The sequence below is a fragment of the Hyperolius riggenbachi genome, chromosome 8, assembly GCF_040937935.1.
Source record: "Hyperolius riggenbachi isolate aHypRig1 chromosome 8, aHypRig1.pri, whole genome shotgun sequence".
Taxonomy (NCBI): Eukaryota; Metazoa; Chordata; class Amphibia; order Anura; family Hyperoliidae; genus Hyperolius; species Hyperolius riggenbachi.
In genome coordinates this window covers 86,942,866-86,964,129 of record NC_090653.1, presented here as the reverse complement: position 1 = coordinate 86,964,129, position 21,264 = coordinate 86,942,866, and positions in this window count along the sequence as shown.

Here is a 21,264-nt window from a genome sequence, read left to right as displayed (position 1 = left end):
CACATACCATAACAGATATAAAATACTACCCATGAAATGCACACAAAGTGACCTGTGAAAAAAGATTGTTTATATATGCATACATATCATACTGAAAAAGAGAAAACATGTCAGACAAAAAGAGTGAGAAAGTTGCAAGGAGAAAGAACAAATAGATGTTATAACAAATCCGGTGCCAAACTCCTCTTCAACATGAAAAACACTTGTCGACCGCCATCTGAAAGAAAACAGAAGAGAGACAACACAAAAAAGAGGTACCAATTTACATGCATTACCACTTACCATAACAGATATAAAATACTACCCATGAAATGCACACAAAGTGACCTGTGAAAAAAGATTGTTTATATATGCATACATATCATACTGAAAAAGAGAAAAAATGTCAAACAAAAAGAGTGAGAAAGTTGCAAGGAGAAAGAACAAATAGATGTTATAACAAATCCGATGCCAAACTCCTCTTCAACATGAAAAATACTTTTCGACCGCCATCTGAAACAAAACAGAAGAGAGACAATACAAAAAAGAGATACCAACTTACATGCATTAACACATACTATAACAGATATAAAATACTACCCATGAAATGCATACAGTGACCTGTAAAAAAAAAAAGTTCATATATGCATACTTATTATACTGGAAAATACAAAAAAAGAGATACCAACTTACATGCATTAACACATACAATAACAGATATAAAATACTACTTATGAAATGCACACAGTGACCTGTAAAAAAAAAAAGATCATATATGCATACTTATTATACTCGAAAAGAGAATAAAAAACAAACAAAAAGTGCAAGAAAGTTGCAAGGAGACAGTGCAAACACATGGTATGTGATAACAAATCCCATGCCCAACTCTTCATCAACATAAAAAATATTTCTCGAGCTCCATCTGGAAGACAAAAGAGAGACAACACAGAAAAATAGAAAACAGCATACATGCATTTACACATAGAATGCAAGATATAAAATATTACACATTGCAAAACTAAAGGATACTACAGGGTGGGCCATTAATATGGATACACCTGATCTATGTATACACCCCATATACAACATCATACCACCAATTTTTTTGTTCCAACAGTCTTGGAGGGATCTATCCAATGTGGGTTAGTGTCAGACCAATAGTGGTGGTTTTGTTTGTTAATTTCACCATTCACATACAATTATGTACCCATATAAATAGCCAAATTAAGGTGTATCCATATAAATGGCCCGCCCTGTACTGTGGCCTCCTCCTCCCCAATAGCCACCCTATTCCTCTCCAGATTTATTTTCTTTAACAGTTAGTGTGCAAAATCTGCACAGTGAATGTGAAGACACAAATACGCCCAACTGCCACTGCCATAACAATTCACAAGCATACATATCATAGTGAAAAAGAGAGAAAAAAAATCAGACAAAAAGAGTAAGAAAGTTGCAAGTAGAAAGAACAAATAGATGTTATAACAAATACGTTGCCAAACTCCTCTTCACCATGAAAAACACTTGTTTACCGTCATCTGAAAGAAAACAGAAGAGAGACAACACAAAAAAGAGGTACCAATTTACATGCATTACCACATACCATAACAGATATAAAATACTACCCATGAAATGCACACAAAGTGACCTGTGAAAAAAGATTGTTTATATATGCATACATATCATACTGAAAAAGAGAAAAAATGTCAGACAAAAAGAGTGAGAAAGTTGCAAGGAGAAAGAACAAATAGATGTTATAACAAATCCAGTGCCAAACTCCTCTTCAACATGAAAAACACTTGTCGACCGCCATCTGAAAGAAAACAGAAGAGAGACAACACAAAAAAGAGGTACCAATTTACATGCATTACCACATACCATAACAGATATAAAATACTACCCATGAAATGCACGCAAAGTGACCTGTGAAAAAAGATTGTTTATATATGCATACATATCATACTGAAAAAGAGAAAAAAAAAGTCAGACAAATAGAGTAAGAAAGTTGCAAGGAGAAAGAACAAATAGATGTTATAACAAATCCGATGCCAAACTCCTCTTCACCATGAAAAACAATTGTCGACTGCCATCTGTAAGAAAACAGAAGAGAGACAACACAAAAAAGAGGTACCAATTTACATGCATTACCACATACCATAACAGTTATAAAATACTACCCATGAAATGCACACAAAGTGACCTGTGAAAAAAGATTGTTCATATATGCATACATATCATAGTGAAAAAGAGAGTAAAAAAAACCAGACAAAAAGAGTAAGAAAGTTGCAAGGAGAAAGAACAAATAGATGTTATAACAAATCCGATGCCAAACTCCTCTTCACCATGAAAAATACTTGTCGACCGCCATCTGAAAGAAAATAGAAGAAAGACAATACAAAAAAGAGATACCAACTTACATGCATTAACACATACAATAACAGATATAAAATACTACTTATGAAATGCACACAGTGACCTGTAAAAAAAAAAAAGATCATATATGCATACTTATTATACTCGAAAAGAGAATAAAAAACAAACAAAAAGTGCAAGAAAGTTGCAAGGAGACAGTGCAAACACATGGTATGTGATAACAAATCCCATGCCCAACTCTTCATCAACATAAAACATATTTCTCGAGCTCCATCTGGAAGACAAAATAGAGAAAACATAGAAAAAGAGAAAACAACATACATGCATTTACACATACAATGGTAGATATAAAATATTACACATTGCAAAACTAAAGGATACTACAGGGTGGGCCATTTATATGGATACACCTGATCTATGTATACACCCCATATACAACATCATACCACCAATTTTTTTGTTCCAACAGTCTTGGAGGGATCTATCCAATGTGGGTTAGTGTCAGACCAATAGTGGTGGTTTTGTTTGTTAATTTCACCATTCACATACAATTATGTACCCATATAAATAGCCAAATTAAGGTGTATCCATATAAATGGCCCGCCCTGTACTGTGGCCTCCTCCTCCCCAATAGCCACCCTATTCCTCTCCAGATTTATTTTCTTTAACAGTTAGTGTGCAAAATCTGCACAGTGAATGTGAAGACACAAATACGCCCAACTGCCACTGCCATAACAATTCACAAGCATACATATCATAGTGAAAAAGAGAGAAAAAAAATCAAACAAAAAGAGTAAGAAAGTTGCAAGTAGAAAGAACAAATAGATGTTATAACAAATCCGATGCCAAACTCCTCTTCACCATGAAAAACACTTGTTTACCGCCATCTGAAAGAAAACAGAAGAGAGACAATACAAAAAAGAGGTACCAATTTACATGCATTACCACATACCATAACAGTTATAAAATACTACCCATGAAATGCACACAAAGTGACCTGTGAAAAAAGATTGTTTATATATGCATACATATCATACTGAAAAAGAGAAAAAATGTCAGACAAAAAGAGTGAGAAAATTGCAAGGAGAAAGAATAAATAGATGTTATAACAAATCCGATGCCAAACTCCTCTTCAACATGAAAAATACTTGTCGACCGCCACCTGAAAGAAAGCAGAAGAGAGACAATACAAAAAAAGAGATACCAACTTACATGCATTAACACATACAATAACAGATATAAAATACTACTTATGAATTGCACACAGTGACCTGTAAAAAAAAAAAGATCATATATGCATACTTATTATACTCGAAAAGAGAGTAAAAAACAAACAAAAAGTGCAAGAAAGTTGCAAGGAGACAGTGCAAACACATGGTATGTGATAACAAATCCCATGCCCAACTCTTCATCAACATAAAACATATTTCTCGAGCTCCATCTGGAAGACAAAATAGAGAAAACATAGAAAAAGAGAAAACAACATACATGCATTTACACATACAATGGTAGATATAAAATATTACACATTGCAAAACTAAAGGATACTACAGGGTGGGCCATTTATATGGATACACCTGATCTATGTATACACCCCATATACAACATCATACCACCAATTTTTTTGTTCCAACAGTCTTGGAGGGATCTATCCAATGTGGGTTAGTGTCAGACCAATAGTGGTGGTTTTGTTTGTTAATTTCACCATTCACATACAATTATGTACCCATATAAATAGCCAAATTAAGGTGTATCCATATAAATGGCCCGCCCTGTACTGTGGCCTCCTCCTCCCCAATAGCCACCCTATTCCTCTCCAGATTTATTTTCTTTAACAGTTAGTGTGCAAAATCTGCACAGTGAATGTGAAGACACAAATACGCCCAACTGCCACTGCCATAACAATTCACAAGCATACATATCATAGTGAAAAAGAGAGAAAAAAAATCAGACAAAAAGAGTAAGAAAGTTGCAAGTAGAAAGAACAAATAGATGTTATAACAAATCCGATGCCAAACTCCTCTTCACCATGAAAAACACTTGTTTACCGCCATCTGAAAGAAAACAGAAGAGAGACAATACAAAAAAGAGGTACCAATTTACATGCATTACCACATACCATAACAGTTATAAAATACTACCCATGAAATGCACACAAAGTGACCTGTGAAAAAAGATTGTTTATATATGCATACATATCATACTGAAAAAGAGAAAAAATGTCAGACAAAAAGAGTGAGAAAGTTGCAAGGAGAAAGAACAAATAGATGTTATAACAAATCCGGTGCCAAACTCCTCTTCAACATGAAAAACACTTGTCGACCGCCATCTGAAAGACAACAGAAGAGAGACAACACAAAAAAGAGGTACCAATTTACATGCATTACCACTTACCATAACAGATATAAAATACTACCCATGAAATGCACACAAAGTGACCTGTGAAAAAAGATTGTTTATATATGCATACATATCATACTGAAAAAGAGAAAAAATGTCAGACAAAAAGAGTGAGAATGTTGCAAGGAGAAAGAATAAATAGATGTTATAACAAATCCGATGCCAAACTCCTCTTCAACATGAAAAATACTTGTCGACCGCCACCTGAAAGAAAACAGAAGAGAGACAATACAAAAAAAGAGATACCAACTTACATGCATTAACACATACAATAACAGATATAAAATACTACTTATGACATGCACACAGTGACCTGTAAAAAAAAAAAAAGATCATATATGCATACTTATTATACTCGAAAAGCGAATAAAAAACAAACAAAAAGTGCAAGAAAGTTGCAAGGAGACAGTGCAAACACATGGTATGTGATAACAAATCCCATGCCCAACTCTTCATCAACATAAAACATATTTCTCGAGCTCCATCTGGAAGACAAAATAGAGAAAACATAGAAAAAGAGAAAACAACATACATGCATTTACACATACAATGGTAGATATAAAATATTACACATTGCAAAACTAAAGGATACTACAGGGTGGGCCATTCATATGGATACACCTGATCTATGTATACACCCCATATACAACATCATACCACCAATTTTTTTGTTCCAACAGTCTTGGAGGGATCTATCCAATGTGGGTTAGTGTCAGACCAATAGTGGTGGTTTTGTTTGTTAATTTCACCATTCACATACAATTATGTACCCATATAAATAGCCAAATTAAGGTGTATCCATATAAATGGCCCGCCCTGTACTGTGGCCTCCTCCTCCCCAATAGCCACCCTATTCCTCTCCAGATTTATTTTCTTTAACAGTTAGTGTGCAAAATCTGCACAGTGAATGTGAAGACACAAATACGCCCAACTGCCACTGCCATAACAATTCACAAGCATACATATCATAGTGAAAAAGAGAGAAAAAAAAATCAGACAAAAAGAGTAAGAAAGTTGCAAGTAGAAAGAACAAATAGATGTTATAACAAATACGTTGCCAAACTCCTCTTCACCATGAAAAACACTTGTTTACCGCCATCTGAAAGAAAACAGAAGAGAGACAACACAAAAAAGAGGTACCAATTTACATGCATTACCACATACCATAACAGATATAAAATACTACCCATGAAATGCACACAAAGTGACCTGTGAAAAAAGATTGTTTATATATGCATACATATCATACTGAAAAAGAGAAAAAATGTCAGACAAAAAGAGTGAGAAAGTTGCAAGGAGAAAGATCAAATAGATGTTATAACAAATCCGGTGCCAAACTCTTCTTCAACATGAAAAACACTTGTCGACCGCCATCTGAAAGAAAACAGAAGAGAGACAACACAAAAAAGAGGTACCAATTTACATGCATTACCACATACCATAACAGATATAAAATACTACCCATGAAATGCACACAAAGTGACCTGTGAAAAAAGATTGTTTATATATGCATACATATCATACTGAAAAAGAGAAAAAATGTCAGACAAAAAGAGTGAGAAAGTTGCAAGGAGAAAGAACAAATAGATGTTATAACAAATCCGATGCCAAACTCCTCTTCACCATGAAAAACAATTGTCGACTGCCATCTGTAAGAAAACAGAAGAGAGACAACACAAAAAAGAGATACCAACTTACATGCATTAACACATACAATAACAGATATAAAATACTACTTATGAAATGCACACAGTGACCTGTAAAAAAAAAAAGATCATATATGCATACTTATTATACTCGAAAAGAGAATAAAAAACAAACAAAAAGTGCAAGAAAGTTGCAAGGAGACAGTGCAAACACATGGTATGTGATAACAAATCCCATGCCCAACTCTTCATCAACATAAAAAATATTTCTCGAGCTCCATCTGGAAGACAAAATAGAGAAAACATAGAAAAAGAGAAAACAGCATACATGCATTTACACATACAATGGTAGATATAAAATATTACACATTGCAAAACTAAAGGATACTACAGGGTGGGCCATTTATATGGATACACCTGATCTATATATACACCCTATATACCACATCATACCACCAATGTTTTTGTTCCAACAGTCTTGGAGGGATCTATCCAATGTGGGTTAGTGTCAGACCAATAGTGGTGGTTTTGTTTGTTAATTTTACCATTCACATACAATTATGTACCCATATAAATAGCCAAATTAAGGTGTATCCATATAAATAGCCCACCCTGTACTGTGGCCTCCTCCTCCCCAATAGCCACCCTATTCCTCTCCAGATTTATTTTATTTAACATTTAGTGTGCAAAATCTGCACAGTGAATGTGAAGACACAAATACGCCCAACTGCCACTGCCATAACAATTCACATGCACAACTCTTCTTCACCATGAAAAACAGTTGTCGACCGCTATCTGTAAGAGAACAGAAGAGAGACAACACAAAAAAAGAGGTACCAATTTACATGCATTACCACATACTATAACAGATATAAAATACTACCCATGAAATGCACACAAAGTGACCTGTGAAGAAAGATTGTTTATATATGCATACATATCATACTGAAAAAGAGAAAAAATGTCAGACAAAAAGAGTGAGAAAGTTGCAAGGAGAAAGAACAAATAGATGTTATAACAAATCCGGTGCCAAACTCCTCTTCAACATGAAAAACACTTGTCGACCGCCATCTGAAAGAAAACAGAAGAGAGACAACACAAAAAAGAGGTACCAATTTACATGCATTACCACATACCATCACAGTTATAAAATACTACCCATGAAATGCACACAAAGTGACCTGTGAAAAAAGATTGTTTATATATGCATACATATCATACTGAAAAAGAGAAAAAATGTCAGACAAAAAGAGTGAGAAAGTTGCAAGGAGAAAGAACAAATAGATGTTATAACAAATCCGATGCCAAACTCCTCTTCAACATGAAAAATACTTGTCGACCGCCACCTGAAAGAAAACAGAAGAGAGACAATACAAAAAAAGAGATACCAACTTACATGCATTAACACATACAATAACAGATATAAAATACTACTTATGAAATGCACACAGTGACCTGTAAAAAAAAAAAAGATCATATATGCATACTTATTATACTCGAAAAGAGAATAAAAAACAAACAAAAAGTGCAAGAAAGTTGCAAGGAGACAGTGCAAACACATGGTATGTGATAACAAATCCCATGCCCAACTCTTCATCAACATAAAACATATTTCTCGAGCTCCATCTGGAAGACAAAATAGAGAAAACATAGAAAAAGAGAAAACAACATACATGCATTTACACATACAATGGTAGATATAAAATATTACACATTGCAAAACTAAAGGATACTACAGGGTGGGCCATTTATATGGATACACCTGATCTATGTATACACCCCATATACAACATCATACCACCAATTTTTTTGTTCCAACAGTCTTGGAGGGATCTATCCAATGTGGGTTAGTGTCAGACCAATAGTGGTGGTTTTGTTTGTTAATTTCACCATTCACATACAATTATGTACCCATATAAATAGCCAAATTAAGGTGTATCCATATAAATGGCCCGCCCTGTACTGTGGCCTCCTCCTCCCCAATAGCCACCCTATTCCTCTCCAGATTTATTTTCTTTAACAGTTAGTGTGCAAAATCTGCACAGTGAATGTGAAGACACAAATACGCCCAACTGCCACTGCCATAACAATTCACAAGCATACATATCATAGTGAAAAAGAGAGAAAAAAAATCAGACAAAAAGAGTAAGAAAGTTGCAAGTAGAAAGAACAAATAGATGTTATAACAAATCCGATGCCAAACTCCTCTTCACCATGAAAAACACTTGTTTACCGCCATCTGAAAGAAAACAGAAGAGAGACAATACAAAAAAGAGGTACCAATTTACATGCATTACCACATACCATAACAGTTATAAAATACTACCCATGAAATGCACACAAAGTGACCTGTGAAAAAAGATTGTTTATATATGCATGCATATCATACTGAAAAAGAGAAAAAATGTCAGACAAAAAGAGTGAGAAAGTTGCAAGGAGAAAGAACAAATAGATGTTATAACAAATCCGGTGCCAAACTCCTCTTCAACATGAAAAACACTTGTCGACCGCCATCTGAAAGAAAACAGAAGAGAGACAACACAAAAAAGAGGTACCAATTTACATGCATTACCACTTACCATAACAGATATAAAATACTACCCATGAAATGCACACAAAGTGACCTGTGAAAAAAGATTGTTTATATATGCATACATATCATACTGAAAAAGAGAAAAAATGTCAGACAAAAAGAGTGAGAAAGTTGCAAGGAGAAAGAATAAATAGATGTTATAACAAATCCGATGCCAAACTCCTCTTCAACATGAAAAATACTTGTCGACCGCCACCTGAAAGAAAACAGAAGAGAGACAATACAAAAAAAGAGATACCAACTTACATGCATTAACACATACAATAACAGATATAAAATACTACTTATGAAATGCACACAGTGACCTGTAAAAAAAAAAGATCATATATGCATACTTATTATACTCGAAAAGAGAGTAAAAAACAAACAAAAAGTGCAAGAAAGTTGCAAGGAGACAGTGCAAACACATGGTATGTGATAACAAATCCCATGCCCAACTCTTCATCAACATAAAACATATTTCTCGAGCTCCATCTGGAAGACAAAATAGAGAAAACATAGAAAAAGAGAAAACAACATACATGCATTTACACATACAATGGTAGATATAAAATATTACACATTGCAAAACTAAAGGATACTACAGGGTGGGCCATTTATATGGATACACCTGATCTATATATACACCCTATATACCACATCATACCACCAATGTTTTTGTTCCAACAGTCTTGGAGGGATCTATCCAATGTGGGTTAGTGTCAGACCAATAGTGGTGGTTTTGTTTGTTAATTTTACCATTCACATACAATTATGTACCCATATAAATAGCCAAATTAAGGTGTATCCATATAAATAGCCCACCCTGTACTGTGGCCTCCTCCTCCCCAATAGCCACCCTATTCCTCTCCAGATTTATTTTATTTAACATTTAGTGTGCAAAATCTGCACAGTGAATGTGAAGACACAAATACGCCCAACTGCCACTGCCATAACAATTCACATGCACAACTCTTCTTCACCATGAAAAACAGTTGTCGACCGCTATCTGTAAGAGAACAGAAGAGAGACAACACAAAAAAAGAGGTACCAATTTACATGCATTACCACATACCATAACAGATATAAAATACTACCCATGAAATGCACACAAAGTGACCTGTGAAGAAAGATTGTTTATATATGCATACATATCATACTGAAAAAGAGAAAAAATGTCAGACAAAAAGAGTGAGAAAGTTGCAAGGAGAAAGAACAAATAGATGTTATAACAAATCTGGTGCCAAACTCCTCTTCAACATGAAAAACACTTGTCGACCGCCATCTGAAAGAAAACAGAAGAGAGACAACACAAAAAAGAGGTACCAATTTACATGCATTACCACATACCATAACAGTTATAAAATACTACCCATGAAATGCACACAAAGTGACCTGTGAAAAAAGATTGTTTATATATGCATACATATCATACTGAAAAAGAGAAAAAATGTCAGACAAAAAGAGTGAGAAAGTTGCAAGGAGAAAGAACAAATAGATGTTATAACAAATCCGATGCCAAACTCCTCTTCACCATGAAAAACAATTGTCGACTGCCATCTGTAAGAAAACAGAAGAGAGACAACACAAAAAAGAGATACCAACTTACATGCATTAACACATACAATAACAGATATAAAATACTACTTATGAAATGCACACAGTGACCTGTAAAAAAAAAAAAGATCATATATGCATACTTATTATACTCGAAAAGAGAATAAAAAACAAACAAAAAGTGCAAGAAAGTTGCAAGGAGACAGTGCAAACACATGGTATGTGATAACAAATCCCATGCCCAACTCTTCATCAACATAAAAAATATTTCTCGAGCTCCATCTGGAAGACAAAATAGAGAAAACATAGAAAAAGAGAAAACAGCATACATGCATTTACACATACAATGGTAGATATAAAATATTACACATTGCAAAACTAAAGGATACTACAGGGTGGGCCATTTATATGGATACACCTGATCTATATATACACCCTATATACCACATCATACCACCAATGTTTTTGTTCCAACAGTCTTGGAGGGATCTATCCAATGTGGGTTAGTGTCAGACCAATAGTGGTGGTTTTGTTTGTTAATTTTACCATTCACATACAATTATGTACCCATATAAATAGCCAAATTAAGGTGTATCCATATAAATAGCCCACCCTGTACTGTGGCCTCCTCCTCCCCAATAGCCACCCTATTCCTCTCCAGATTTATTTTATTTAACATTTAGTGTGCAAAATCTGCACAGTGAATGTGAAGACACAAATACGCCCAACTGCCACTGCCATAACAATTCACATGCACAACTCTTCTTCACCATGAAAAACAGTTGTCGACCGCTATCTGTAAGAGAACAGAAGAGAGACAACACAAAAAAGAGGTACCAATTTACATGCATTACCACATACCATAACAGTTATAAAATACTACCCATGAAATGCACACAAAGTGACCTGTGAAAAAAGATTGTTTATATATGCATACATATCATACTGAAAAAGAGAAAAAATGTCAGACAAAAAGAGTGAGAAAGTTGCAAGGAGAAAGAACAAATAGATGTTATAACAAATCCGATGCCAAACTCCTCTTCAACATGAAAAATACTTGTCGACCGCCACCTGAAAGAAAACAGAAGAGAGACAATACAAAAAAAGAGATACCAACTTACATGCATTAACACATACAATAACAGATATAAAATACTACTTATGAAATGCACACAGTGACCTGTAAAAAAAAAAAGATCATATATGCATACTTATTATACTCGAAAAGAGAATAAAAAACAAACAAAAAGTGCAAGAAAGTTGCAAGGAGACAGTGCAAACACATGGTATGTGATAACAAATCCCATGCCCAACTCTTCATCAACATAAAACATATTTCTCGAGCTCCATCTGGAAGACAAAATAGAGAAAACATAGAAAAAGAGAAAACAACATACATGCATTTACACATACAATGGTAGATATAAAATATTACACATTGCAAAACTAAAGGATACTACAGGGTGGGCCATTTATATGGATACACCTGATCTATGTATACACCCCATATACAACATCATACCACCAATTTTTTTGTTCCAACAGTCTTGGAGGGATCTATCCAATGTGGGTTAGTGTCAGACCAATAGTGGTGGTTTTGTTTGTTAATTTCACCATTCACATACAATTATGTACCCATATAAATAGCCAAATTAAGGTGTATCCATATAAATGGCCCGCCCTGTACTGTGGCCTCCTCCTCCCCAATAGCCACCCTATTCCTCTCCAGATTTATTTTCTTTAACAGTTAGTGTGCAAAATCTGCACAGTGAATGTGAAGACACAAATACGCCCAACTGCCACTGCCATAACAATTCACAAGCATACATATCATAGTGAAAAAGAGAGAAAAAAAATCAGACAAAAAGAGTAAGAAAGTTGCAAGTAGAAAGAACAAATAGATGTTATAACAAATCCGATGCCAAACTCCTCTTCACCATGAAAAACACTTGTTTACCGCCATCTGAAAGAAAACAGAAGAGAGACAATACAAAAAAGAGGTACCAATTTACATGCATTACCACATACCATAACAGTTATAAAATACTATCCATGAAATGCACACAAAGTGACCTGTGAAAAAAGATTGTTTATATATGCATACATATCATACTGAAAAAGAGAAAAAATGTCAGACAAAAAGAGTGAGAAAGTTGCAAGGAGAAAGAACAAATAGATGTTATAACAAATCTGGTGCCAAACTCCTCTTCAACATGAAAAACACTTGTCGACCGCCATCTGAAAGAAAACAGAAGAGAGACAACACAAAAAAAGAGGTACCAATTTACATGCATTACCACTTACCATAACAGATATAAAATACTACCCATGAAATGCACACAAAGTGACCTGTGAAAAAAGATTGTTTATATATGCATACATATCATACTGAAAAAGAGAAAAAATGTCAGACAAAAAGAGTGAGAAAGTTGCAAGGAGAAAGAACAAATAGATGTTATAACAAATCCGATGCCAAACTCCTCTTCAACATGAAAAATACTTGTCGACCGCCACCTGAAAGAAAACAGAAGAGAGACAATACAAAAAAAGAGATACCAACTTACATGCATTAACACATACAATAACAGATATAAAATACTACTTATGACATGCACACAGTGACCTGTAAAAAAAAAAAAAGATCATATATGCATACTTATTATACTCGAAAAGAGAATAAAAAACAAACAAAAAGTGCAAGAAAGTTGCAAGGAGACAGTGCAAACACATGGTATGTGATAACAAATCCCATGCCCAACTCTTCATCAACATAAAACATATTTCTCGAGCTCCATCTGGAAGACAAAATAGAGAAAACATAGAAAAAGAGAAAACAACATACATGCATTTACACATACAATGGTAGATATAAAATATTACACATTGCAAAACTAAAGGATACTACAGGGTGGGCCATTTATATGGATACACCTGATCTATGTATACACCCCATATACAACATCATACCACCAATTTTTTTGTTCCAACAGTCTTGGAGGGATCTATCCAATGTGGGTTAGTGTCAGACCAATAGTGGTGGTTTTGTTTGTTAATTTCACCATTCACATACAATTATGTACCCATATAAATAGCCAAATTAAGGTGTATCCATATAAATGGCCCGCCCTGTACTGTGGCCTCCTCCTCCCCAATAGCCACCCTATTCCTCTCCAGATTTATTTTCTTTAACAGTTAGTGTGCAAAATCTGCACAGTGAATGTGAAGACACAAATACGCCCAACTGCCACTGCCATAACAATTCACAAGCATACATATCATAGTGAAAAAGAGAGAAAAAAAAATCAGACAAAAAGAGTAAGAAAGTTGCAAGTAGAAAGAACAAATAGATGTTATAACAAATACGTTGCCAAACTCCTCTTCACCATGAAAAACACTTGTTTACCGCCATCTGAAAGAAAACAGAAGAGAGACAACACAAAAAAGAGGTACCAATTTACATGCATTACCACATACCATAACAGATATAAAATACTACCCATGAAATACACACAAAGTGACCTGTGAAAAAAGATTGTTTATATATGCATACATATCATACTGAAAAAGAGAAAAAATGTCAGACAAAAAGAGTGAGAAAGTTGCAAGGAGAAAGAACAAATAGATGTTATAACAAATCCGGTGCCAAACTCCTCTTCAACATGAAAAACACTTGTCGACCGCCATCTGAAAGAAAACAGAAGAGAGACAACACAAAAAAGAGGTACCAATTTACATGCATTACCACATACCATAACAGATATAAAATACTACCCATGAAATGCACACAAAGTGACCTGTGAAAAAAGATTGTTTATATATGCATACATATCATACTGAAAAAGAGAAAAAATGTCAGACAAAAAGAGTGAGAAAGTTGCAAGGAGAAAGAACAAATAGATGTTATAACAAATCCGATGCCAAACTCCTCTTCACCATGAAAAACAATTGTCGACTGCCATCTGTAAGAAAACAGAAGAGAGACAACACAAAAAAGAGATACCAACTTACATGCATTAACACATACAATAACAGATATAAAATACTACTTATGAAATGCACACAGTGACCTGTAAAAAAAAAAAGATCATATATGCATACTTATTATACTCGAAAAGAGAATAAAAAACAAACAAAAAGTGCAAGAAAGTTGCAAGGAGACAGTGCAAACACATGGTATGTGATAACAAATCCCATGCCCAACTCTTCATCAACATAAAAAATATTTCTCGAGCTCCATCTGGAAGACAAAATAGAGAAAACATAGAAAAAGAGAAAACAGCATACATGCATTTACACATACAATGGTAGATATAAAATATTACACATTGCAAAACTAAAGGATACTACAGGGTGGGCCATTTATATGGATACACCTGATCTATGTATACACCCTATATACCACATCATACCACCAATGTTTTTGTTCCAACAGTCTTGGAGGGATCTATCCAATGTGGGTTAGTGTCAGACCAATAGTGGTGGTTTTGTTTGTTAATTTTACCATTCACATACAATTATGTACCCATATAAATAGCCAAATTAAGGTGTATCCATATAAATAGCCCACCCTGTACTGTGGCCTCCTCCTCCCCAATAGCCACCCTATTCCTCTCCAGATTTATTTTATTTAACATTTAGTGTGCAAAATCTGCACAGTGAATGTGAAGACACAAATACGCCCAACTGCCACTGCCATAACAATTCACATGCACAACTCTTCTTCACCATGAAAAACAGTTGTCGACCGCTATCTGTAAGAGAACAGAAGAGAGACAACACAAAAAAGAGGTACCAATTTACATGCATTACCACATACCATAACAGTTATAAAATACTACCCATGAAATGCACACAAAGTGACCTGTGAAAAAAGATTGTTTATATATGCATACATATCATACTGAAAAAGAGAAAAAATGTCAGACAAAAAGAGTGAGAAAGTTGCAAGGAGAAAGAACAAATAGATGTTATAACAAATCCGATGCCAAACTCCTCTTCAACATGAAAAATACTTGTCGACCGCCACCTGAAAGAAAACAGAAGAGAGACAATACAAAAAAAGAGATACCAACTTACATGCATTAACACATACAATAACAGATATAAAATACTACTTATGAAATGCACACAGTGACCTGTAAAAAAAAAAAGATCATATATGCATACTTATTATACTCGAAAAGAGAATAAAAAACAAACAAAAAGTGCAAGAAAGTTGCAAGGAGACAGTGCAAACACATGGTATGTAATAACAAATCCCATGCCCAACTCTTCATCAACATAAAACATATTTCTCGAGCTCCATCTGGAAGACAAAATAGAGAAAACATAGAAAAAGAGAAAACAACATACATGCATTTACACATACAATGGTAGATATAAAATATTACACATTGCAAAACTAAAGGATACTACAGGGTGGGCCATTTATATGGATACACCTGATCTATGTATACACCCCATATACAACATCATACCACCACTTTTTTTGTTCCAACAGTCTTGGAGGGATCTATCCAATGTGGGTTAGTGTCAGACCAATAGTGGTGGTTTTGTTTGTTAATTTCACCATTCACATACAATTATGTACCCATATAAATAGCCAAATTAAGGTGTATCCATATAAATGGCCCGCCCTGTACTGTGGCCTCCTCCTCCCCAATAGCCACCCTATTCCTCTCCAGATTTATTTTCTTTAACAGTTAGTGTGCAAAATCTGCACAGTGAATGTGAAGACACAAATACGCCCAACTGCCACTGCCATAACAATTCACAAGCATACATATCATAGTGAAAAAGAGAGAAAAAAAATCAGACAAAAAGAGTAAGAAAGTTGCAAGTAGAAAGAACAAATAGATGTTATAACAAATCCGATGCCAAACTCCTCTTCACCATGAAAAACACTTGTTTACCGCCATCTGAAAGAAAACAGAAGAGAGACAATACAAAAAAGAGGTACCAATTTACATGCATTACCACATACCATAACAGTTATAAAATACTATCCATGAAATGCACACAAAGTGACCTGTGAAAAAAGATTGTTTATATATGCATACATATCATACTGAAAAAGAGAAAAAATGTCAGACAAAAAGAGTGAGAAAGTTGCAAGGAGAAAGAACAAATAGATGTTATAACAAATCTGGTGCCAAACTCCTCTTCAACATGAAAAACACTTGTCGACCGCCATCTGAAAGAAAACAGAAGAGAGACAACACAAAAAAGAGGTACCAATTTACATGCATTACCACTTACCATAACAGATATAAAATACTACCCATGAAATGCACACAAAGTGACCTGTGAAAAAAGATTGTTTATATATGCATACATATCATACTGAAAAAGAGAAAAAATGTCAGACAAAAAGAGTGAGAAAGTTGCAAGGAGAAAGAACAAATAGATGTTATAACAAATCCGATGCCAAACTCCTCTTCAACATGAAAAATACTTGTCGACCGCCACCTGAAAGAAAACAGAAGAGAGACAATACAAAAAAAGAGATACCAACTTACATGCATTAACACATACAATAACAGATATAAAATACTACTTATGACATGCACACAGTGACCTGTAAAAAAAAAAAAGATCATATATGCATACTTATTATACTCGAAAAGAGAATAAAAAACAAACAAAAAGTGCAAGAAAGTTGCAAGGAGACAGTGCAAACACATGGTATGTGATAACAAATCCCATGCCCAACTCTTCATCAACATAAAACATATTTCTCGAGCTCCATCTGGAAGACAAAATAGAGAAAACATAGAAAAAGAGAAAACAACATACATGCATTTACACATACAATGGTAGATATAAAATATTACACATTGCAAAACTAAAGGATACTACAGGGTGGGCCATTTATATGGATACACCTGATCTATATATACACCCTATATACCACATCATACCACCAATGTTTTTGTTCCAACAGTCTTGGAGGGATCTATCCAATGTGGGTTAGTGTCAGACCAATAGTGGTGGTTTTGTTTGTTAATTTTACCATTCACATACAATTATGTACCCATATAAATAGCCAAATTAAGGTGTATCCATATAAATAGCCCACCCTGTACTGTGGCCTCCTCCTCCCCAATAGCCACCCTATTCCTCTCCAGATTTATTTTATTTAACATTTAGTGTGCAAAATCTGCACAGTGAATGTGAAGACACAAATACGCCCAACTGCCACTGCCATAACAATTCACATGCACAACTCTTCTTCACCATGAAAAACAGTTGTCGACCGCTATCTGTAAGAGAACAGAAGAGAGACAACACAAAAAAAGAGGTACCAATTTACATGCATTACCACATACCATAACAGATATAAAATACTACCCATGAAATGCACACAAAGTGACCTGTGAAGAAAGATTGTTTATATATGCATACATATCATACTGAAAAAGAGAAAAAATGTCAGACAAAAAGAGTGAGAAAGTTGCAAGGAGAAAGAACAAATAGATGTTATAACAAATCTGGTGCCAAACTCCTCTTCAACATGAAAAACACTTGTCGACCGCCATCTGAAAGAAAACAGAAGAGAGACAACACAAAAAAGAGGTACCAATTTACATGCATTACCACATACCATAACAGTTATAAAATACTACCCATGAAATGCACACAAAGTGACCTGTGAAAAAAGATTGTTTATATATGCATACATATCATACTGAAAAAGAGAAAAAATGTCAGACAAAAAGAGTGAGAAAGTTGCAAGGAGAAAGAACAAATAGATGTTATAACAAATCCGATGCCAAACTCCTCTTCACCATGAAAAACAATTGTCGACTGCCATCTGTAAGAAAACAGAAGAGAGACAACACAAAAAAGAGATACCAACTTACATGCATTAACACATACAATAACAGATATAAAATACTACTTATGAAATGCACACAGTGACCTGTAAAAAAAAAAAAGATCATATATGCATACTTATTATACTCGAAAAGAGAATAAAAAACAAACAAAAAGTGCAAGAAAGTTGCAAGGAGACAGTGCAAACACATGGTATGTGATAACAAATCCCATGCCCAACTCTTCATCAACATAAAAAATATTTCTCGAGCTCCATCTGGAAGACAAAATAGAGAAAACATAGAAAAAGAGAAAACAGCATACATGCATTTACACATACAATGGTAGATATAAAATATTACACATTGCAAAACTAAAGGATACTACAGGGTGGGCCATTTATATGGATACACCTGATCTATATATACACCCTATATACCACATCATACCACCAATGTTTTTGTTCCAACAGTCTTGGAGGGATCTATCCAATGTGGGTTAGTGTCAGACCAATAGTGGTGGTTTTGTTTGTTAATTTTACCATTCACATACAATTATGTACCCATATAAATAGCCAAATTAAGGTGTATCCATATAAATAGCCCACCCTGTACTGTGGCCTCCTCCTCCCCAATAGCCACCCTATTCCTCTCCAGATTTATTTTATTTAACATTTAGTGTGCAAAATCTGCACAGTGAATGTGAAGACACAAATACGCCCAACTGCCACTGCCATAACAATTCACATGCACAACTCTTCTTCACCATGAAAAACAGTTGTCGACCGCTATCTGTAAGAGAACAGAAGAGAGACAACACAAAAAAGAGGTACCAATTTACATGCATTACCACATACCATAACAGTTATAAAATACTACCCATGAAATGCACACAAAGTGACCTGTGAAAAAAGATTGTTTATATATGCATACATATCATACTGAAAAAGAGAAAAAATGTCAGACAAAAAGAGTGAGAAAGTTGCAAGGAGAAAGAACAAATAGATGTTATAACAAATCCGATGCCAAACTCCTCTTCAACATGAAAAATACTTGTCGACCGCCACCTGAAAGAAAACAGAAGAGAGACAATACAAAAAAAGAGATACCAACTTACATGCATTAACACATACAATAACAGATATAAAATACTACTTATGAAATGCACACAGTGACCTGTAAAAAAAAAAAGATCATATATGCATACTTATTATACTCGAAAAGAGAATAAAAAACAAACAAAAAGTGCAAGAAAGTTGCAAGGAGACAGTGCAAACACATGGTATGTGATAACAAATCCCATGCCCAACTCTTCATCAACATAAAACATATTTCTCGAGCTCCATCTGGAAGACAAAATAGAGAAAACATAGAAAAAGAGAAAACAACATACATGCATTTACACATACAATGGTAGATATAAAATATTACACATTGCAAAACTAAAGGATACTACAGGGTGGGCCATTTATATGGATACACCTGATCTATGTATACACCCCATATACAACATCATACCACCACTTTTTTTGTTCCAACAGTCTTGGAGGGATCTATCCAATGTGGGTTAGTGTCAGACCAATAGTGGTGGTTTTGTTTGTTAATTTCACCATTCACATACAATTATGTACCCATATAAATAGCCAAATTAAGGTGTATCCATATAAATGGCCCGCCCTGTACTGTGGCCTCCTCCTCCCCAATAGCCACCCTATTCCTCTCCAGATTTATTTTCTTTAACAGTTAGTGTGCAAAATCTGCACAGTGAATGTGAAGACACAAATACGCCCAACTGCCACTGCCATAACAATTCACAAGCATACATATCATAGTGAAAAAGAGAGAAAAAAAATCAGACAAAAAGAGTAAGAAAGTTGCAAGTAGAAAGAACAAATAGATGTTATAACAAATCCGATGCCAAACTCCTCTTCACCATGAAAAACACTTGTTTACCGCCATCTGAAAGAAAACAGAAGAGAGACAATACAAAAAAGAGGTACCAATTTACATGCATTACCACATACCATAACAGTTATAAAATACTACCCATGAAATGCACACAAAGTGACCTGTGAAAAAAGATTGTTTATATATGCATGCATATCATACTGAAAAAGAGAAAAAATGTCAGACAAAAAGAGTGAGAAAGTTGCAAGGAGAAAGAACAAATAGATGTTATAACAAATCCGGTGCCAAACTCCTCTTCAACATGAAAAACACTTGTCGACCGCCATCTGAAAGAAAACAGAAGAGAGACAACACAAAAAAGAGGTACCAATTTACATGCATTACCACTTACCATAACAGATATAAAATACTACCCATGAAATGCACACAAAGTGACCTGTGAAAAAAGATTGTTTATATATGCATACATATCATACTGAAAAAGAGAAAAAATGTCAGACAAAAAGAGTGAGAAAGTTGCAAGGAGAAAGAATAAATAGATGTTATAACAAATCCGATGCCAAACTCCTCTTCAACATGAAAAATACTTGTCGACCGCCACCTGAAAGAAAACAGAAGAGAGACAATACAAAAAAAGAGATACCAACTTACATGCATTAACACATACAATAACAGATATAAAATACTACTTATGAAATGCACACAGTGACCTGTAAAAAAAAAAAGATCATATATGCATACTTATTATACTCGAAAAGAGAGTAAAAAACAAACAAAAAGTGCAAGAAAGTTGCAAGGAGACAGTGCAAACACATGGTATGTGATAACAAATCCCATGCCCAACTCTTCATCAACATAAAACATATTTCTCGAGCTCCATCTGGAAGACAAAATAGAGAAAACATAGAAAAAGAGAAAACAACATACATGCATTTACACATACAATGGTAGATATAAAATATTACACATTGCAAAACTAAAGGATACTACAGGGTGGGCCATTTATATGGATACACCT